Source organism: Musca domestica, unplaced genomic scaffold, assembly GCF_030504385.1.
Source record: "Musca domestica strain aabys unplaced genomic scaffold, Musca_domestica.polishedcontigs.V.1.1 2, whole genome shotgun sequence".
Taxonomy (NCBI): domain Eukaryota; kingdom Metazoa; phylum Arthropoda; class Insecta; order Diptera; family Muscidae; genus Musca; species Musca domestica.
The window spans coordinates 15,809,380-15,833,028 of NW_026712249.1; the positions used below are offsets into that span (position 1 = coordinate 15,809,380).

At 35.3% G+C, this 23,649-nt stretch overlaps 1 protein-coding gene across 1 annotated transcript in view; it reads right to left on the reverse strand.

Annotated features, from left to right (window-relative positions):
* Positions 1 to 23,649, reverse strand: part of LOC101887596 (protein singed) — a 120,082-nt gene that overhangs the window by 72,601 nt on the left and 23,832 nt on the right. The window contains exon 2 of the mRNA XM_059121869.1: positions 15,660 to 15,724. The gene's annotated coding sequence lies outside the window, so the exon portion shown is untranslated. The remainder of the gene's footprint in view (positions 1 to 15,659; positions 15,725 to 23,649) is intronic.

Here is a 23,649-nt window from a genome sequence, read left to right on the forward strand (position 1 = left end):
CTCCATTTGGGACTTGAAAAAATATTCTTTAAAAAATCCACGTTTCTCTTGGGCCTTGAAAAAATATTCTTTAAAAAATCCAAGTTTCTCTGGGGCCTTGAAAAAATATTCTTTAAAAAATCCACGTTTCTCTGGGGCCTTGAAAAATTTTTTTTTTTAAAAATCCACGTTTCTCTTGGGTCTTGAAAAAATATTCTTTAAAAAATCCACGTTACTCTTGGGTCTTGAAAAAATATTCTTTAAAAAATCCACGTTACTCTTGGGTCTTGAAAAAATATTCTTTAAAAAATCCAGGTTTCTCTTGGGTCTTGAAAAAATATTCTTTAAAAAATCCACGTTTCTCTTGAGTCTTGAAAAAATATTCTTTAAAAAATCCACGTTTCCCTTGGGCATTGAAAAAATAGTCTTTAGAAAATCCGCGTTTATCAGGGGTCTTGAAAAATATTTTTTAAAAAATCCTCGTTCCAAATGGGGCTTTAAAATATTATTAAAAATATATTCTTTAAAAATCCTTGGCAACCCTACTCTGTAGCGAGAAAACCCGGAAATATTTGCAACTGAAACATTTCAAATTTGGCTTCTAGGCTCTCAAAATTTTTTCCCCAATAAAGTTGTAAATGGCTAGCCATTAAAAACTGAAGCATTCTCTTTAATTTCATATTTGAAAAATAAAAACGGTTATAAACAATTACTGTAATTAATCATGACACGAAGTCCAATAATACTAGCGGCGGAACAGAGATATTTTTGTATTTGTTTAATAACTAAATAAACCAATCGAATTCTTTGAAAGAAAAAGAAAATCAACGAAATCAACCAACAATAATCGATTCGCGTTAATCACTCTGACAGTCTGTCTCGAGATAAAAAAAACCTCACGAAAGAGGTCAAATATTCATTCATAATTTTAAATGTTATTTTGTTTCGCTTTGTTAATTGTTTATTAACGGTTCGAACCAATTTCGAACTCCAGTTGTTTTGGAAACAATTCACTTTCATTGGCACGTGAAGAACACCTTTCGAATTGCTTTCATTGTGGAGTGAAAATAAAATTCTTGGAATTTGTAAAGATTTTTTCAAGGCCCAAGAGTAACGTGGATTTTTTTTAAGAATATTTTTTCAAAGCCAGATATAAACGTGGATTTTTTAAAAAATATTTTCAAGGTTTAATTGGAACTTGCATATATTTCTCCAAGGCCTTAGAGAAATGTGGATTTTTTTAAGAATATTTTTTTCACAACCCAATTGAAACGTGGATTTTTTAAACAATAATTTTTTTAAGGAAATGTGGATTTTTTTAAAGAATATTTTTTTTAAGGAAATGTGACTTAATTGGAACGTGGATTTTTTAAAGAATTTTTTTTCAAGACTTAATTGGAACGTAGATTTTAAAGAAATATTTTTTCAAAGCCTTATATAGACGTGGATTTTTTTTAAATATTTTTTCAAAGCGCAATATAAACCTGGATTATTTAAATAATTTTTTCAAACCCCATTTAGAATGTAGATGTTTTAAAAAATATTTTTTCAAGTCCCATGAGAAACGTGGATTTTTTAAAGAATATTTTTTCAAGGCCCAACAGAAACGTGGATTTTTCAAAGAATTTTTTTTTTTCAAGACTTAATTGGAACGTGGATTTTTTAAAGAATTTCTTTTCAAGACTTAATTGGAACGTGGATTTTTTAAAGAATTTCTTTTCAAGACTTAATTGGAACGTGGATTTTTTAAAGAATTTCTTTTCAAGACTTAATTGGAACGTGGATTTTTTAAAGAATTTCTTTTCAAGACTTAATTGGAACGTGGATTTTTTAAAGAATATTTTTTCAAGGTCCAATGGAAACGTGGATTTTTTTTCAAGACTTAATTGGAACGTGGATTTTTTAAAGAAAATTTTTTCAAGACTTAATTGGAACGTGGATTTTTTAAAGAATTTTTTTTCAAGACTTAATTGGAACGTGAATTTTTTAAAGAAAATTTTTTCAAGACTTAATTGGAACGTGGATTTTTTAAAGAAATTTTTTTCAAGACTTAATTGGAACGTGGATTTTTTAAAGAAATTTTTTTCAAGACTTAATTGGAACGTGGATTTTTTAAAGAAATTTTTTTCAAGACTTAATTGGAACGTGGATTTTTTAAAGAAATTTTTTTCAAGACTTAATTGGAACGTGGATTTTTTAAAGAAATTTTTTCAAGACTTAATTGGAACGTGGATTTTTTAAAGAAATTTTTTTCAAGACTTAATTGGAACGTGGATTTTTTAAAGAAATTTTTTCAAGACTTAATTGGAACGTGGATTTTTTAAAGAAATTTTTTTCAAGACTTAATTGGAACGTGGATTTTTTAAAGAAATTTTTTTCAAGACTTAATTGGAACGTGGATTTTTTAAAGAAATTTTTTTCAAGGCCCAAAAAAGTGTGGATATTTTAAAACATATTTTTTCAAATTTCATAAACTTGGATTGTTTTAAAGAATATTTTTTCAAGGCCCAACAGAAACGTGGATTTTTCAAAGAATATTTTTTCAAGGCTCTGATGAAATGTGGATTTTTCAAAGAATATTTTTTCAAGGCCCATGAGAAACGTGGATTTTTTAAAGAATATTTTTTCAAGACTTAATTGGAACGTGGATTCTTCAAAGAATATTTTTTCAAGACTTAATTGGAACGTGGATTTTTTAAAGAAAATTTTTTCAAGACTTAATTGGAACGTGGATTTTTTAAAGAATATTTTTTCAAGGCCCAACAGAAACTTGGATTTTTCAAAGAATATTTTTTCAAGGCCCAACAGAAACTTGGATTTTTCAAAGAATATTTTTTCAAGGCCACACAGAAACGTGGATTTTTCAAAGAATATTTTTTCAAGGCCCAACAGAAACTTGGATTTTTCAAAGAATATTTTTTCAAGGCCCAACAGAAACTTGGATTTTTCAAAGAATATTTTTTCAAGGCCCAACAGAAACGTTGATTTTTCAAAGAATATTTTTTCAAGCCCTAATACAAACGAGGATTTCTTAAAGATTATTTGTATGGCCCAATAGGAGGTCCAAGTGAAACATGGATTTTTTAAAGAACATTTTTTTAAGGTCCAAGTGAAACATAGAGTTTTAAGTAGTATATTTTGCAAAACCCTTTTTGAAACTGGATTTTTTTTAAAGAATAATTTTCCAAGGCCCAGTTGAAACGTGGAATTTTTAAATAATAAGTACCATTCAGTATTTTTCGTACCTTTAAACCCTAGCATTAATTTGGATTATTTAACAATTTTTTTTCTACAAAAATTAGTAGAAATTTGCAGTTTTTTAAAATAAATATATTTTCAAAGCCCTGTAGATATTTGAATTTGGAAGGAAATTGCTGAATTAAAAAATAAAATCCGTCAGTACAAAATTTGGTTCTCTGCAAAGATGTTTCCCCATATACTGGGAACACATACACCCAATTTACAGCGAATTGTAACCAAACCACCAAACAAACCCTTAAATCTGTCAGTACAGATAAATGGGACTTTACTAAAACGTGGATCTATATAGTCAATACACCTGAGAACAAAAATACATATATATTATATATATTTCGAGGTGTTACAAACGGACATCCATAGTATGGTCTAGGGTATAAAATTTTCAGAGCACAGTAAAAATTTAATTTTTTTTTTGTTGATATTTTTAGTTAAATTTGTTTTTTTTTTAAATATTTTGTAATTTAATATTTCTAAAGAATTTTTTTTCAAAATCCTGTAGATTTGTGGACTTTTGAAACCTCCCAAAAAAATTGATTTTTTTAGAATATTTCTTTTCTTTAATATTTTCAAAGTTCAGTAGAAATTTTGGATTTTTTAAAATATATCCTTTTTTTAAAAAAAGATTTTTTAAAGATAGATTTTTTAAAAAAATATTTCTTACGAAGTGCAGTAGAATTTGTGTTTTTCAAAAAAAAAATTTTTTGTAGTTTTTTTTTTTTTTTTGTAGTGTTTTTAGAAAAATTTCAATGTCCAGTAGGTATAGATCCAGCTTAAATTTTTATTTAAAACATGATTTTCCTAAGCAAAGAAGGCATTTTCATTTTAGTTTTTTTTTCTAATACAATTTTTTTTACCCAGTAAAATTTCCAGTACAATTTTTCCAGTACAACTTTTTATACAATGCCGATAAGACCTCTTCTCTTTTCTCCCATGGAAGTGAATCACAGCTCCATTAAAAAACACAAAAACTTGAAAAAAACGGAACTAAACAAAAGCAGAAAACAAATGAAGTAGAACAACACAAAAGCCAACATCAAAAGACAAACTTAAAAACCCATAAAAGAGGGAGAGGGGGGGAAGGAAAGGGGGACATGGAAGAAACCATAACCAACATCCAAATAGAGCTTTAATAAAATGTGAATTATGTCGCAGCAGCAGCAGCACCAAACGGTTTCTATAGTTTACAAATCATTAAGGCTGCCGTGTTCTGTCGCTGCAGAGGTTGAAGCTGTTCTTGTTGTTGTTGCTGTTGTTCTTTGCTGTGTTTTGCTCCATTGGAATGCTGGAGAACAACATGAATGTACCACCACATGATCTTTTGTTGGGGATATTGTTAATTTACCTCGGCGTAGTGCAGACAGGCTATTGTTCAATGGCTTTTAAGGTTTGTTTTTGATTTTCTGCTCTTTTTTTTTTTTCTTTTATTCTCAGGCTCTTCTTGCGGCATAAAAGAGGAAGCAATGGAAATATGTTGAACAACATCGAAATTTAAAAAAAAAAACAGTAAAAAAAAAGTCTTAAAGTCGGGCGGGGCCGACTTTACGATACCCTACACCACTTTGCTAATATAGTAGAGCTCCGCATAACAATTAAAAGTTTTTATGGGAGAATTCAATCATACACGCTATGATTATAATTATAATTTAAAATTCAAAGGACTAAATATGCCGAAGCATTTGTATCTTTTAAATTCGGACTTGTATTGCCCATTTGGTGCACAATTAATTTGAAATCGGATAAAGATATATATGGGAGCTATATCCAAATCGGAACCGATCTCGATAAAATTAGGCAAATATATTTCTGAGCTGTATTTGATATATTTCCTGAATATCGTTGTTACGGAGTGCATATTACGGCTGTTGGCAACAAATATAAGAAATCGGATGAACAATATATATGGGAGCTATAGCTATATCTGAACCGATTTCGATAAAATTTTGCATACTTATTTTCAGGCCTAATTTGGTTGTATGTGCAAAATTCCATACTAGTCGGGCTGATATTACACGTTTGGTGCACAATAAAAGGTAAATCGGACGAAGTTATATATGGGAGCTATATCCAAATCTGTACTGATCTCGATAAAATTTAGCAAATGTATTTCTGAGCTGTATTTGATATATTCTCCCAAATATTGGTGTTACAGAGTGCATATTACGGCTGCGGAGGACAAAAATAACAAAATCGGATGAACAATATATATGGGAGCTATAGCTGTATCTGAACCGATCTTCACCAAATTTGGCATACTACTCAATTCGGTCGTAAATGCCAAATTCCATCCCATTTGGACAAATATTAGACGTTTGGTGCACAATAAAAGTTAAATCGCACGAAGTTATATATGGGAGCTATAGCTAAATCTGAACCGATCTCGATAAAATTTGGCAAAGATATTTCTGAGCTGCATTTGATACATTTCCCCAAATATTGTTGTTACAGAGTGCATATTATGGCTGTGGGTAACAAATATAAGAAATCGTATGAACTATATATATGGGAGCTATAGCTGTATCTGAACCGATTTCGATCAAATTTGACATACTAGCTTCTATACTCAATTTGGGCGTAAGTGCCAAATTTCATCCCATTTGGGCAAATATTAGACGTTTGGTACACAATCAAAGTAAATCGGACGAAGTTATATATGATAGATATATCCAAATCTGAACCGATTTCGATCAAATTTGGCATACTTATTTTCAGGCCTAATTTGATTGTATGTACAAAATTCCATACTATTCGGACTGATATTACACGTTTGACGAACCATAAAAGGCAAATCGGACGAAGATATATGTGGGAGCAATATCTAAATTTTGACCGATTATCCCCAATTTCAATAGGGTTCGTCTCTGGGCCAAACAAATGATCTGTGCAAAATTTCATCTGGATCGGGCAATAAATGCGAACTGTACTTTGTTTACAAAAATACATGGACAGACGAACGAACGGACGTACATGCATAAATCGACTCAGAATGTGATTCTATGCAGATCATCAAAAAAAACTATGGGTGTATCTCGTTTCCTTTTGCCTGTTACAAACAAATGCACAAAGACATCATACCCTGACCACCTTGTGGTGTAGGGCATAAATATTGAAAAAAATTCAATACTTTTCTTGGAATGATGCACAAAGGTATCAAAGGGGGTGGTGGGGGGCATAAATATGGAACCAATAATTTTAGAATTGAAATTATTGAGCTATAAATTCCCATGAAGAGAGGTGAGAATTTTCTTCCAAATCTAAGATGAACAAAGGAAATTCTTTCATTGCAGGTTCTGCAAAGTAAAATATTTCGTTTAAATTATTTAAACATCTGAGACCCTCAATTCCTCAATTCCTTAGACCTTTCAAACTTTCCCGAATGCACTCTAAATAGTTTCTTCTGCCACGAAAATTCTCTCAACAATTCATATCTCCAATTAACATCCTCAGCCCTACCACATTCATTCATACATACCTCGCCCATTGCGAACATGATTTTTGTTTTAGAATTTTTCAAATTTTATTTTCAAATAATGATAAATGATATTGACTTGACTCGAGTAGCTGTCAGATTGTTTGTATGGAATTCCAATTCCAATTATGTTCTCCCCCTACCCCTCTATCGCTGCTCATAACTTCGATATCATTTATTTTTTAATTGTCACATAAATGTTTTTTTTTTGTTATTGTTGTAGCTTTTAATAGTTCATTCCTTTTGTTGGCCCAACGACTTGAATGCATTTCCATTGAATCCATTGACTTGCGGATGGTCCTCCATCGCCAGCATCGCCATTAACTATAGAATTTAGTGATAACTTTTTTTTTTTTTTTTTTGTGGCGGATATGTTCTCTATGATAGGCCCATTGTGTTGAGTAATAATCGCTGAGATACCGCTTTGGAGGCAGCGGAAAAAAATTTGTCTCCATGGGAAATGGGTAATTTGAGAATAAAAGTAAGACATTTTAAAAAGTTGTGGAAAAACGGGTTTCCTGAGGTGGATAAGTTATTGGGAAAAATGTGGAAGAGGTTGGGAAGAATATTTAAATATATATTTTTTTAAAGATCCACGAATTCCGAGCAGGATATATAACTTTAAATTATTCTTGGAAATCCAAGAAAAAAAATATTGTAGAAAAAAAATTAAAAAGAGAGGTTGGGAAGACAATGATTGTTAATAATTATTTAGAATATTTAAATATATATATTTTTTTAAAGATCCATGAATTCCGAGCAGGATATAAAACTTTAAATTATTCTTGGAAATCCTGGAAAAAAAAAACTATTCTAGAAAAAAAAATTAAAAAAGCAGTAAGTTCGGCAGGGCCGAACTTTGAATACCCTTCACCATTTGGAACGAATTTGAAAATAAAATCCTTAAAAAAAATCTGCTAACATCTCAAAAATACCGAATATAGCCGTTATATTGGGGTCTATACGAAGTGGACCCACACGGGCATTGTTTGTCATAAGTCATTACCAAATTCGAATTCGGAACTTGAAATAAACGGTAAAATTTTAGCTACGGTAAAATGTAGCCAAAATCATTAAAATACCGTACATAGGGAGATACCGTTATATCGGAGCTGTGCGAAGACCTGGACCAGCATAGACAACTTTTCTGTCACAGGCTGTAGCATCCATTACGAACTTCAAATACCAAAATTAAAACGATTCCGATGAATAATGTTGCTAAAATCATCAAAATACCGAATATTGGGAGGTACCTTTATATGAGGGCTATACGAAGACGTGGATCTACATGGACAATTTTCTGCTTTAGGCTGTAGTATCCATTTCGAACTTCAAATACCAAATTTGAAACAATTCCGGTTAATAATGTGGCTAAAATCATCAAAATACCGAATATAGGGAGGTACTGAAATATGGGGCCTATACGAAGACCTGGACCTGTACAGACAATTTTCTGTCATAGGCTGTAGTATCCATTACGAACTTTAAATACCAAATTTAAAACAAATCCGGTGAATAAATTCGCAAAAATCATCAAAATACCGAATATCGGGAGGTACCGTTATATGGGGACTCTACGAAGACGTGGACCTGCATACACAATTTTCTGTCATAGGCTGTAGTATCTATTTCGAACTTCAAATACCAAATTTGAAAAAATTCAGGTACCAAATTTGAAAAAATTCAGGTAAATAATGTCGCTAAAATCATAAAAATACCGCATATCGAGAGGTGCCGTTATATGGGAGCTATACGAAGACGTGGACCTACATGGTCCATTTTCAATACCAAAAGTCCTGCGGACATAATAGACATTTGAGTAAAATTTTATAAACCTATTTCATTTCGTTCGGAAGCTGAAGTGATTTCCACAGACGGACGGATATCGCTAAATCGACATAGAATTTTATGCTGATCAAGAATATATATATTTTGTTGGGTCTGAAATGTATATTTCGAGGTGTTACAAACGGAATGACAAACTTAATATACCCTCCATACTATAGTGGAGGGTATAAAAAAAAATATCCTCTTTATGTAAACGACTCTGCTCATGTTACTGGTTCCCATTTTTCCTCCATTCCAACAAGATTTTCTCGATTGAATATTTTTCTATTTATCCCCCCCTCCCCCCAACATTAATATGCACCTAAAATGGCAATAATGACGAGACTCTGTCTGCATTCGAATATAATTCAATTAAACACATCTTCAAATTGAATTTGGTAATCAATTCGAAAATGGCAAGAAAACTCCTAGTCGCACGCACCCATTTACACGCTGCCACCTTGCGCATGCGCATCTTTAAATGGCAAATGAGAAACAATGTTGTGCGCGTGTATACTCGTATGGCATGAGATCTTCTGGTTTAGCCTCAAATCCATTGACTTGATGCGTCTTCGCTCTAGAGCAGATCATCATCATCATCATCTTCATCTCTAAAGTGTCAATGCAAATTACGACAGCTCTTGAAATATTTGTCGTTTTCCTCTTCATCTCCTACCATGTCATCAACTAGAAATTCCGCTAAATTGTTGATCGTAATCCTCATCCAGCTGGTGCATCCCGAGCCGACTTGTTGGCGGTGACGGGTGTTGCAGCATTAAATTATTGCAGCAACTGAAGTTGCTGTTGTTACTGATCTCAATTGTAAATTGACATCAAGAATCTGTGGCACGTTGCAACATCTCATCTTAATAATGATGGAGGTGAGGGCAATGATGGTGTTGGTTCTGGTGGCGATGATGGCACACGACTACCAGGCGTCTTTGGAAGAGATCAACAACTATATAATAATTGTGGCTCCTCTGCTGCTTCTTTGTCTTCATGGTCAACGAAATGGTTTGCGAAATGCAAATCAGCAAAAATATGGAAAGAAGAAGAAGAAGAAGACGATAACAACAACAACATAAAATTATTGAGAATCTAAGGCAAAAAAAAACAAAACTAGCTGATATCTAGAAACTGGTACTATAAATCTCAACAAGCGGATGTAACTGCGGATGACGAAGAGTAACCCACCGCTGGTGGTGGCAAAAGCTAAAAGGAAATTGACTCTCTCTCTCTCCCTCTCTCTCTCTCTCTCTCTAAGTGATCCAGATTTCCTTCTGTTTTCTTGTATTAGTTTGAAGTAACGGAATATGTAGAGTTTTTAAATAGGAGAGAGGGAGCGAGAGAGAGAGAGAGATTTATAAATGCATAACAAATTATTAGGAGAATAAGAATAACTTTCTGGATAGTTAATACAAATTATGAACTATATGTGGATAATTGGTATAAATTGTGGGTAATATATAAAAACTATCCATGAAGTGTGGATAATTTGCAAAAATTATCCACGAAGGATGGATAAATTATAAAACTTATCCACGAAATGTGGATAATTTATAATAATTATAAACGATATGGGAATAATCAGTAAAGATTGTGGATAATTAATAAAAATTATCCACGATATGTGGATAATTAGTAAAAATTATCTACGATATGTGGATAATTAGTAAAAATTATCCACGAAGTGTGGATAATTTATAAAAATTATTCACGAAGTGTGGATATTTACTAAAAATTATCCACGAAGTGTTGACAAAAATTGTGGATATTTACTAAAAATCATCCACGAAGTGTGGATAATTTATAAAAATTATAAGTGCGGATAATTTATAAAAATTATCCACGAAGTGTGGATAATTTATAAAAATTATCCACGATATGTGGATAATTAGTAAAAATGATCCACGAAGTGTGGATAATTTATAAAAATTATCCACGATATGTGGATAATTAGTAAAAATTATCCACGAAGTGTGGATAATTTATAAAAATTATCCACAAAGTGTGGATAATTTATAAAAATTGTCCACGAAATGTTGATAATTAGCAAAAATTATCCACGAAGTGCGGATAATTTATAAAAATTATCCACGAAGTGTGGATAATTTATAAAAATTATCCACGATATGTGGATAATTAGTAAAAAAATCCACGAAGTGTGTATAATTTATAAAAATTATCCACGATAAGTGAATAATTAGTAAACATTATCCACGAAGTGTGGATATTTAATAAAAATTATCCACGATATGTGGATAATTAGTAAAAATTATCAACAAAGTGTGGATAATAAAATTATCCACGATATGTGGATAGTAAAATTATCCACGAAGTGTGGATAATTAGTAAAAATTATCCACGGAGTGGGGATAATTTATAAAAATTATCCACGAAGAGTGGATAATTTATAAAAATTGTGGATATTTTATAGAAATTATCCGAGATATGTGGATAATTTATAAAAATTATCCACGATATGTGGATAATTAGTAAAAATTATCCACGAAGTGTGGATAATTTATAAAAATTATCCACGAAGTGTGGATAATTTATAAAAATTATCCACGATATGTGGATAATTAGTAAAAATTATCCACGAAGTGTGGATAATTTATAAAAATTATCCACAAAGTGTGGATAATTTATAAAAATTATCCACAAAGTGTGGATATTTTACAAAAATTATCCACGATGGATAATAAAATTATCAACGATATGTGGATAATTAGTAAAAATTATCCACGAAGTGTGGATAATTTATAAAAATTATCAACGATACGTGGATAATTTATAAAAATTATCCACGAATTGTGGATAATTTATAAAAAAATATTCACGATATGTGGATAACTAGTAAAAATTATCCACGGAGTGGGGATAATTTATAAAAATTATCCACAATATGTGGATAATTAGTAAAAATTATCCACGAAGTGAGGATAATTTTTGAAAATCATCCACGATATGTGGATAATTAGTGAAAATTATCCACGAAGTGTGGATAATTTATAAAAATTATCCACGATATGTGGATAATTAGTAAAAATTATCCACAAAATGTGGATAATTTATAAAAATTAGGGATAATTTTTTGAAAATTTTCAAAATTTTTTTCCAAATGGTGGAGGGTATTCAAAGTTCGGCCCGGCCGATCTTACTGCTTTTTAACTTGTTTCTAAAAAACCTATTTTCATCCAATCCGAAACCCCAAGTTTTCCCAGCCGGAAAAAAATATAATCTTGCATTTCCTTGCGGTCTGTAATCCCGCCAATACTTGTGGTTTGACACCAATCAGCTTCTTTGATTTTCCTACTGCCAATGCCAAAATCTCTTTAAAATTCTCTTTTTTTTTTTTTTTTTTGTTTGCCAAGTTTAAAGGTCAATGTCTCGTTGGCTTAAACGCTGATAAGCAATTTCTTTTAAATTTCATTTTACATCTCGAAACAATCCCTCGATGCTAGTCAGCCAACCGTCTGCTGATCCACATATTATTTCCTCTGGATAACGGTTTAACATTGGCATTAATAAAACCTAACAGCACCATGGCAGGCTTTCAGAGGAAAGCGGCAGCCGCAGCTGGAGAGCTAGATAGAAGTGGAGAAAAAAAAAAAACAACGTAACGCCAACAAACCATTGATCATCGTGTTGCACGCTAGGCGAAAAAAAAAACTGAAGTTGATCATGGCTGAAGAAGTGCAACTGGGCCTTCTCATTTAAGCGGAGCAGAGTAGTGGATCAGCAGCTAGCAGAAAAAAAATCGACGGATAATAGCTTGTTATACAACTTTCATGGTTGCGGTTGCAAGTTTGCACAAAATTAGCGGAAAAAAACGACAAGGAATGGGGGCTAACGAAACATGGCTACAGTGGGTTCTTGATAATTGCAAAGTTCCTTTTTTTCACCGGGAAAAAGTAACTCATTCTAGGTTTGTCTCTGGGAGATGGGAAATCGCCAATGGAAGGGACTTGAGTGGATTGCAATTATCCGTAATGGCCTGTATTTCCATAATTCACTCCCCACCACACGTAGAGAAAGGAGATGTTGAAAAGAAGAAGAAAAAAAAAACGCTGCTCAACTCAAACTGGAACAACTGGAAGATCGAGATGATGTTGCCGATGATGACGGTGATCAGCCAGCAGTTGTCGTTTTTTTTTTTTCTATTTTACACAAATGGCCAGGCTTATAATCATCTAGCTCAGCCCGATGGCTTACTCGTCCGCCAGTTAGCTGGTCTTTTGCCAAATGTTGTTGTCGTTGTCTTTGCAATTCATCAAAACTCGCTCACCGGTCTCAAAGCTCGGCACGATTGCGTTATGTGACACACAATCGATTCGAAAGAAAATGAAATAGAAGATACCGAAGAGCTGCAGCCATCAGATCAGTCAGTCAGGCGAATAAACGCCCGAATCATCATCGGCCGACAGCCAAACAATTGGATTGAATGACAATGGCAAAAGAGGTGGAACAAAAAAAAATCTACCCCAAATAGCGAAACTTATCACACATTTGCAACAACATTGTTGCAGGAGCGAGTTGTGGCAGTTGTGGCATTCATTAGCGAATAGAGGTGATGAAATGGAATCAAGCTTGCCGGCAAATAGCGGCAAAAATTATTTATTTTTTCCGAATCTATGATTGTTCGGCCATTGTTTTTCATTCAACACCACTGTCACTTGTCGCGATTTTTTTGCTTCGATTTTGAAATGTTTTCAAAGCTATTTGAAAGGTGGTGATAGGAATCTGAGGATTTTTCTTTAAAAAATCGGAATGTCATCTAAGCAGAATGTCAGCGAGATTTTCCAAAGGAAAATGTCTTTGAAATGCAGCTAAAAAGAAGTTTTCCTCCCAGGAAATCAGCTTTTCAGCCCCGGCCGAATAGAGGTCTTCCCCAGAGGAAAACTGCTATTCAGCCCAGGCAGAATAGAGGTCTTCCCCAGAGGAAAACTGTCATTCAGCCTGGGCTGAATAGAGGTCTTCCCCAAAGGAAAACTGCTATTCAGCCCAGGCTGAATAGAGGTTTCCCCATAGGTAAACTGCTATTCAGCTTGGGCTGAATAGAGGTCTTCCCCAGAGGAATACTGCTATTCAGCCTGGGCTGAATAGAGGTTTTCCCCATAGGAAAACTGCTATTCATCCCAGGCTGAATAGAGGTTTACCCCAGCGGAAAACTGCCATTCAGCCCAGGCTGAATAGAGGTTTACCCCAGCGGAAAACTGCCATTCAGCCCAGGCTGAATAGAGGTTTTCCCCAGCGGAAAACTTCTATTCAGCCCAGGCTGAATAGAGGTCTTCCCCAGAGGAAAATTTCTATTCAGCCCAGGCTGAATAGAGGTCTTCCCCAGAGGAAAATTTCAATTCAGCCCAGGCTGAATAGAGGTCTTCCCCAGAGGAAAACTTATATTCAGCCCAGGCTGAAAAGAGGTCTTCCCCAGAGGAAATCTGCTATTCAGCCCAGGCTGAATGGGGGTTTCCATAGGAAATCTAGAATTTTCATAGGGAATCTGCTATTCAGCCTGGCTAAATGGGGGTTTCCGTAGGAAAACTGCCATTCAGACCCTGCTAAATGGGGGTTTCCGTAGGAAATCTACCATTCAGCCCGGCTGAAGGGAGGTTTCCATAGGAAATCTACCATTCAGCCCGGCTGAATGGAGGTTTCCATAGGAAATCTACCATTCAGCCCGGCTGAAGGGAGGTTTCCATAGGAAATCTGCCATTCAGCCTGGCTAAATGGGGGTTTCCATAGGAATTCTGCCATTCAGCCCGGCTGAATGGGGGTTTCCATAGGAAATCTACCATTCAGCCAGGTTGAATGGTTGTTTCCATAGGATATCTGCCATTCAGCCAGGTTGAATGGGGGTTTCCATAGGAAATCTGCCATTCAGACCGGCTGAATGGGGGTTTCCTTAGGAAATCTGTCATTCTGCCCCGGCTGAAATCTGCCATTCAACCCGGCTGAATGGGGGTTTCCATAGGAAATCTGCCATTCAGCCCCGCCTGAATGGGGGTTTCCATAGGAAATCTGCCATTCAGCCCGGCTGAAGGGAGGTTTCCATAGGAAATCTGTCATTCAGCCCGGCTGAATGGGGGTTTCCATAGGAAATCTGCCATTCAGCCCGGCTGAATTGGGGTTTCCATATGAAATCTGCCATTCAGCACAGGCAGAATAGAGAATTTCCCCATTGGAAATCTGCGATTCAGCCCCGGCTGAATGGGGGTTTCCATAGGAAATGTGCCATTCAGCCCCGGCTGATTGGGGGTTTCCATAGGAAATCTGCCATTCACCACGGCCTTTTAAATTTTAGACCCTCGGCACTTTTAAGGGGTTAAGAACCTCTCGCAGCACAAAACCTTTTATTTCACTTCCTTAAAAAAGCAAATGACATTTTATGGCCCACATATGCAGTCATGTGAGTAACACAACAACAACATCAGGAGTGCTTTCATGCCCTCCCCCCTACACCCCCATCATCATGATGATTCATGCCTGCTCTCTGCCTGGAGCTGGTAACATTCAACTTAAAAGGTCTTTGGCATATTTTTGCCATGAGAATGTGTCTTTCGTCCATTTCTTTCGTCTTCTTCGTCATACAGACACATGGCCACCAATGTTTGGCAGAAGCAAGCTTCTTGGAAAATGAGTAAAGGATGGGGGAGGGAGGGAGTGAAATTTAAATCGCAAATTGACATTGATGCTGCCCTGTTTTTTGAATGGAAAATCTATTTATTTATGGCAACAATTTTATCTTTTGATGTCTGCCTTATGGCCTGACTGTCGCTCGCTTGCTCCCCCTACACTCGCTGAGATATGACTAGCTATTGGCTCCACAATGTCATTCTTTGATATGCCTCACTTTGTTCAGATCGATCTGCTATTTGGAATTTTCGGAAAATGTTAATTACTTTATTGTTTTGGGTCGTTGGCTTGGAGTCGTTGTTATCTCTGGTGGCTGGGTGGTTGATTGGTTGGTAGCTTCGGAAGCCCCAGCCACCACTAGCACCCAACAATGATTGACATTTACCAAATTGACTGTTAATGTCATGTTCGATTTTTTTTTTTTTGTCGTTTTGGCATTTTTAACGGAATTTAATTATGGAACGATAGAAGAGTAGGAGATACATACCTGCTGCTGCTGTTGCTGCCGCTTAATTGACTGATAAAAATGGAGACAAGAATCGAGCAAATTATCTGCAAGAAAAAAGGAGAAGAAATAGAAAATGACATACTTGAGTACTTGATTGAATTACGAAAAAGTTTGAAGCGAAGACAGAAATGTTGAAATATTTCAACTCAAAATTTAATAAAGAAAAATATTATTTTTTCCATGGAAATATCTTTTCAGAAAAAAAGTTAGAAGCTAAGACGGAAATGTTTGAGACAAAGAAAAAAAATTTGAACTTAAAATTAAAAAAAAAAAAAAAAAATTCTATGGAAATCTCTTTTGCAGAAAAGTTCCAGTCGCGCGGAATAGAAAAGTTTCAAGGGAGAGCTTCTAGGAAAATATAGATCTAAACAGGGAAGTCCCTATTCATTCCGGCTGAATTGCAATTCAATTGTTTTTTTTTTTTTTCTCAAAAGGAAAATTTTAATTCATCCAGTCAGATTTAGGTTTCCCATGGGAAATCTTCAATTTAGCCGGTCTAAGTTAGAGGTGTCTTGCCATCCACATCAAATTAAATCAAATTAACATTTCGCCTTTTTCGGTAAACATGGCAGACAAAACAAACATGACACCTAACAAACATTATTTACTTTACAAGTTCAAAGGACCCCTCCATTCCTCCCATCCCACTTCACATTGCCGCGACAAAACACAATGGGAGACAGTAAATAATGGAGTCATTTCACTCACCACCCAGTAAAGAATTTTATTCAAATTGAAGTTTGAAAGTAAAAACATAGATTTGAAGAAATACGAAATCCATGCGAAATGTCTGAGAAAAGTCGAAAGAAGTTAATTTCATACAAATTGCAGTCAAACCTCCTTCTCAAACCGGGGTTTTGTCTGAGATCTTGGTTTTGACTGGCCCTGAATTTGTGGCATGACCTCAAACCTTATCAAACCTCTTCAAACATTGATCCAACGGAAAACCAAAATTGTCTTTAAAATGTTCAATAAATCAATCAGTTGGAGTTCGAATCCGAAATCATAGATTTGAAGGGATACGATATCCATGCCAAGTGTCTGAAAAAACTCGAAACAGGATAACCTCATACAAATTGTTGTCAAACTTCCTCCTCAGACCGAGGTTTTGTCTGACATTGCTGTGAAACATCCACCTCCGACCGGGTTTTGCCTGAGATCTTGGTTTTGAGTGGCCCTGGATTTGTGGTATGACCTATTGACTTCTTTATACCATATCAAATCTACTTCAAACCTCTTCAAACATTGATACACTCGAAAACGAAAAACGATTTTAGAGTTCGATTCAATTAATTTAACAAATTCTTTTCGACGATGTCCAATGAAGAATTTAATTTCGCTTGAAGTTCGAAACTAAAATCATAAATTTAAAGAAATACGAAACGAAACTCGAAAGATAACTTCATAAAAACTGCTGTCAAGCCTCCTCCTCCTCAGACCGCGGTTTTGCTGTCTGCTTATCAAACCTGCTACAAACCTCTTCAAACATTGATCCAACAAATTAATTCCACACTGAAAGCATAAAATTGAAGGAATAGGAAATCCATTCGAAATGTCTGAGAAAACTCGAAAGAAGTTCGTTTCATACAAGTTGCGGTCAAACCTCCTCCTAAGACCGGACTTTTCTCTGATATCTTGGCTTTGAGTGACCCTGGATTTGTGGTATGGCATATTGGATCTCTTATTCTCGATCAAACCTACAGCAAACCTCTTCAAACATTGATCCAACCGAGTCTGAGATCGAACTTCCTTCTCAGACCGAGTTTTTTCTGAGATCTTGGATTTGAGGAGCCCTAGATTTGTGGTATATCCATTTGAGTCATCTATACCTTATCAAACCTACTGCGAACCTCTTCAAACATTGATCGAACCCAAAAAGGAAAAACGATTTAAAGCCTCTTTCTCTCTTTTTATTCAGCAAATATTCAAAGAAAAGTTTGTTTTCGCTTGAAGTTCGAAACGGAAAGCATAAATTGAAATTGCGAAATGTCTGAAAGAAGATAACTTCAAACAACTACTACAAACCTCATCAAACATTGATCCAACCGGGGTTTTGTATGAGATGTTGAATTTGAGGAGCCCTATACCTTATCAAACCTCTTCAAACAATGATCCAACAAATTCATTTTGAAAATATTCAATTACGATTTTTTTCAGTTTAAAGTTTTAAAGAGAAAACATTTGGAAGGAATGCGAAATTCATTGAAATGTCTGAGGAAACTCGAAAGAAGATAGCTTCATACAAATTGCTGTCAAACCTCCTCCTAAGACCGGACTTTTCTCTGATATCTTGGTTTTGAGTGGCTCTGGATTTGTGGTATGACATATTGGCTCTTTTATACCCTATCAAACCTACAGTAAACTTCTTCAAACATTGATCCAACCGAGACCGAAATCGAACTTCCTTCTCAGACCGGGCTTTTTTGAGATCTTGGTTTTGAGAAGCCCTGGATTTGTCGTATGACCTATTGGTTCTCTTATTCCACATCAAACCTACTGCGAACCTCTTCAAACATTGATCCAACCCAAAAAGGAAAAACGATTTAAGGTCTCTTTCTCTCTTTTTATTCAGCAATTGTTTTTAAAATCATTTAAAATGAAAACCAAAAATGTCTGAGAAAACTCGAAAGAATAGAGCTTCATACAAATTGTTGTCAAACTTCCACCTCAGACCGGGGTTTGGTATCAGAGCTTGGGTTTGAAGAGCCATGGATTTGTGATATGATCTTTTGGCCCCCTTATACCATATCATACCTACTACAAACCTCTTCAAACATTGATCCAACCGAGACCGAAATCGAACTTCCTTCTCAGACCGGGGGTTTTGATCTAGGTTTTGATCTAGGTTCTGAGGAGCCCTGGATTTGTGCTATAGGCCATCTATACCTTATCAAACCTATTACAAACCTCTTCAAACATTGATTCAACCGCAAAACCGAAAACGATTTTAAAGCTTTTTTTTTTTAATTTAATATTTCCAATGAAGAATTTGATTCCGCACGAAGTTTGAAACTGAAATCATAAATTCGAAGGAATAATAAATCCACGAAAAGTGTCTGAAAAAAAATCGAAAGATAACTTCGTACAAATTTCTGTCAAACCTCCTCTTCAAACAATTATCCAACTTCATACAAATTGGTGTCAAACCTCCTCCTCCTCGCCCTGAATTTGTGGTATGACAATTAGCTCCATTTTACCATATCGAACCTATTGTAAACCTCTTCAAACATTGACCCAACCGAAAACTAACTTCCTTCCTTTTTAGTCCGGTTTTAAGGAGGCCTGTATTCATGGTATGACTTTTGACTCGCTAATGCCATTTCAAACCTATTACAAACCTCTTCAAACATTGATCCAACCGCAAAACCAATAATGATTTTAAAGCTTTTTTCAATTTAATATTTTCAATTTGATTCCGCACGATGTTCGAAACTGAAATTATAAATCCGTGGAAAATGTCTGAGAAAAAAAATCTCTCTCAACCTCCTCCTCTGACTGGTGCTACGTCACAGATGTTGATTTAGTAGTAAGACTTATTGGCTTCCTCATATTTTATCAAACCTATTTCAAACCTCTTCAAACATTGTTCCAACTTCATACAATTTGGTATCAAACCTCCTTCTCCTCAGACCGGGGTTTTTATCTGTGATCTTGGCTTTGGGAAGCCCTGGATTTGTGGTATAACTTTATGATATATCAAACCAACTATAAACCTCATCAAACATTGATCCAACCTGAAATGGATTTAAAGCTTTTTTACAATTTATTTAGCAAATTTATTTGAAAATGGTCAAGAAAAATTTGATTCCGCTTGAAGTTCGAGACTGAAAACATAAAGTAGAAGAGATAAAAAATCCGTGAGAAATATTGGAAGATACTCCAAGGAAGATAGCTTCATACAAATTGCTGTCAAGCCCCCGCCTCAGAACGGGCTTTTGTCTGAAATCTTGGTTTTGAGGAGCTCTGGATTTGTGCTATGATAATTTGGGTCCTCTATACCTTATCAAACCTACAAAAACCTTCTACAAATCTCTTCAAACATTGATACAACCGCAGAAACTAAAACGATTTGAATACCTTTTTTCAATTTTTTTTCAATTTGAATACCTTTGTTCAATCCACCTCAGACAAGGGTTTTGTCCGAGGTATGGGTTTGAATTTTCCCAGATTTGTTTCCCAGACCGGGGTCTTAGCCGAGACATGGGTTTCATGTAGTCCCAGATTTCTGATATGTCCATTTGGGTCCCTTATACCACATCAAACCTACTACAAACCTCTTCAAACATTGATTCAACAAAATTCTTTAAATTATTTTAAAGCTTAATTTTAATTTTTCTCCTCAAATCGTTTTGTGGGTTACCTGAAGCCTCAACTGGAGATGGGTTGGTTCATTGCATGTTGTTGAGATAGTGTGGCTAGTCATCACCAAAATTGCAACGAACAACACACATGGCTGGTTGGCCGACTGGCCTCAAACAACAACGACACAACATCCACATAGCCATGTTGGGAGCAGAAGACAAACAAAACCATACATGTAGTAATGCCAACTGACACATGTTGGCAACAAATGTTCCTTCGTGTCTGTTTGTCTGTCTGTCGGCCGGTCGTCTGCCAGTTGATCCCAGACTGGAGGTTATCAAACGAACAACCGAAAAACAGCAAAATCCCGTGGAGCGGGAGTCAGGCGCCAAAACGAACTCCCTCCAAAAACAAAAAAAAATACACACACAAAAAACATGGACTGAGCACAACTTCTGGTCACAACAACAATGCTGTAATGGATGTGGACAGACCGACGGACAGACGGACTGACAGATATGACTGTATCTCTCTCTATTGTTCCCAACGAGATTTGCTCATGTGAAAAACTACAGCCTATCTTTTCAGCCTCTGAGTCATTTGCTGAGTATGAATGCACATGGGTTCAGTGGGGTCCCACTGATTACACGCCGCTACGTAGGAGGCAATGGTCCTTAATATCATCAGTGAAGCGAAAGAATTGTTTTGTTGTTGTGCAGGAGCAATGATCCGGGCAAATGCACAAAACCAAATGACAACAACGGGAGAGCCAATCAATTTTTTCAGACAAAAAATTGGTTAAAATGAATTTAAGTTTTCCCTGGGAAAATTGAAAATTTCCAAATGGAAGTCCAGAATTCTGGATGAATAGACATATCTTATTATGAACTTTTCCTCCATTAAAAACGGGTTAGATGAAGTTTGCGCTATGGAAACCGCCATTCAGCCAGGCCAGGAATATAAGGTTTTCCTATGGAAAAGGCCAAAGGAAACCTATTTAGGAAAAACACCATTGGGCCGGGACTGAATTGAATATTTCCTATTTAAATCCTAATTCGTTCCTGATGAAAAGTTATGCTCACATGAGGGCAAATTGGGCGCCACTCTCACTATTCTATTTGATGTCTAACACTGTGTGAAGGAAATATTAAATAATAACCCAACAATATTTCCAAAGTTCAGAAAAAAATAATACGCATCCAATCCCAGCGTGGACGCCACTTCAACTTGTAAAGTTAATACTTTTTTATATTTTAAAAATTCAAACTCTAGTTTACTCCAATGAATGGATAATGAACATAATTCAAAAAATCGAGAACAATGAGACTCATGCACGCCTGGAGCACAAACTGCGAAAAAATACGTTGGGCGCCACTTAAAGCACGAAAATGATATATTCCCTAGACATTTTCCCATGGAAACCCCCATTCGGCCAGACTGAAAAGACATTTTCCTATGGACAACCTAACACATCACAGTTCATGTTGGGCGCCACTTTTACTACATTATACTCGCAAACATCAGAGTTCACTTTGGGGGCCATTTACATTATTTTACTGGATTTCTATCACTGAGCAAAGGAGATATGAAAGAATAATCCAAAAATATTTTCACATTTCGACAAAAATAAAAGTTACATCCAGTCCCAGCTTGGGCGCCATTTCAACTTGTAAAGCGAATACTGTTTATTTTTGAAAGATCCTAACTCTAGTCTTGTTTTTATGGATAGATATTCGACAATATCCGCAAAATGGACAACAACGAGACTCATAAACGGCTGGAGCACAAACTGCGAAAAATTACGTTGGGCGCCACATAAAGCACGAAAGTGATATATTCCCTGGACATTTTCCTATGAACAACCGAACACATCGCAGTTCATGTTGGGCGCCAATTTTTCTACTCAACTGGATTTTTCTCACTGTGCAATGGAAATATTGAATAATAATCCAACAATATTTCCACATTCCAACAAGTCCAATACCCAGTTCCAGCTTGGGCGCCACTTTAACTTCTAAAAAAAACCACCATTTATACTTGCCAAATCCCAACTCCAGTTTACTTTCTATGGATAGATATTGGGCATAATCCGCTAAATCGACAACAATCTGACTCATGCACGGCTAGAGCACAAATTGCAAAAAACACACGTTGGGCGCCACTAAAAGCAAGCACTTTAATTTAAATTTTAAAAATAGAACAGTGTGGCTTGTTTGTTCGGGAAACCGTAGTATTTTGTTGTTGCAAAATGGTCAGGCTTTATCCCTTTTATTGTTGTTTTTAAATTAAAGTGATACATTCCCTAGACATATTTCTGTGGAAAACCCCATTAAAGTTTTCCTATGAAAAAAAAAACTAATTCATCCCTGATGAAACGTTACAAACATCAGAGTTCACGTTGGGCGCCACTTACATTATTTTACGGGATTTCTATCACTGGGCAAACGAGATATGAAATAATACCTCAAGAATATTTCCTCATTTCGACAAAAATAAAAGTTATATCCAGTCCCAGCTTGGGCGCCATTTCAACTTGTAAAGCGAATACTGTTTATTCTTGAAAAATCCCAACTATAATCTCGTTTTTATGTATAAATACTGGACATAATCCGCAAAACGGACAACGGAACGAGACTCATACACGGCTGTAAAAAAAACACGTTGGGCGCCACCAGAAGCAAGTATTTTGGCTTGATTTTTAGCTATAAATGAAAGTGATACATTATCTAAACCTTTTCCTATGGAAAATCCCATTCAGCCAGGCTGATTAGATGTAAAACCTAATTCATCCCTGATAAAACGTAACAGAACTCATGTTGGGCGCCATTTTCACTATTTTATTGGATTTTATATTTCTGTGTGAAGAAGATATTAAGATTCAACCCAACAATATTTTCACATTTCAGCAAAAATTAAAGTTACCCCCAGTCGCAGCTTGGGCGCCACTTCAACTTTTAAAGCGACTATTATGTATTCTTGCAAAATCCAAGTAAACTAGATACTATCAATGTATAGATATCGGAAAAAATGAGAAAAATCGAAAACAATTGGACTCAGGCACGGCTGGAGCACAAATTGCGAAAAAAAACACGTTGGGCGCCACTAAAGACAAGCATTTTGATTTGAATTGCTGCTATAAATAAAAGTGCTAAATTCCCCAGAAAGTTAATTTGATAAACAGCATCAGTGGTTAAGCACAAGTTGACATTGTGGCATAACTCTTTGGAAGTGGAAAGATCACCATGTTGCACCATGTTGGGCGCCATTCAATTCAATAAACGAAACGGGTTCTACTTTTTACAAACTGCAACTTAAAATGACATTATATTTATTTATTTATTATTATTATTTTTTTTTTTTTTTTTTTTTGGAAGGTATCGTAGAGTGGAGTGGATGGAAACCCATGTCGGCGCCATACAAAAATAATACCATTTTTTTGCTTTCTGCATAGCATCTATATTTTTATTAGCATATCTTGGAAAAGTTTAAGAAATTGAGATTCACGCAACTATTTTATCTAGATTACTATAAAGTATTAAGTATGGAGTCACATTATTTAAGAATTGGCCTGGAAATTGCCCATTATAAACCAAATAAATTGTGAGTGGACGGAACCCCACGTTGGGCGCCATATGAGGTACAAAATTCGTATGTATTTTCTTTGCAT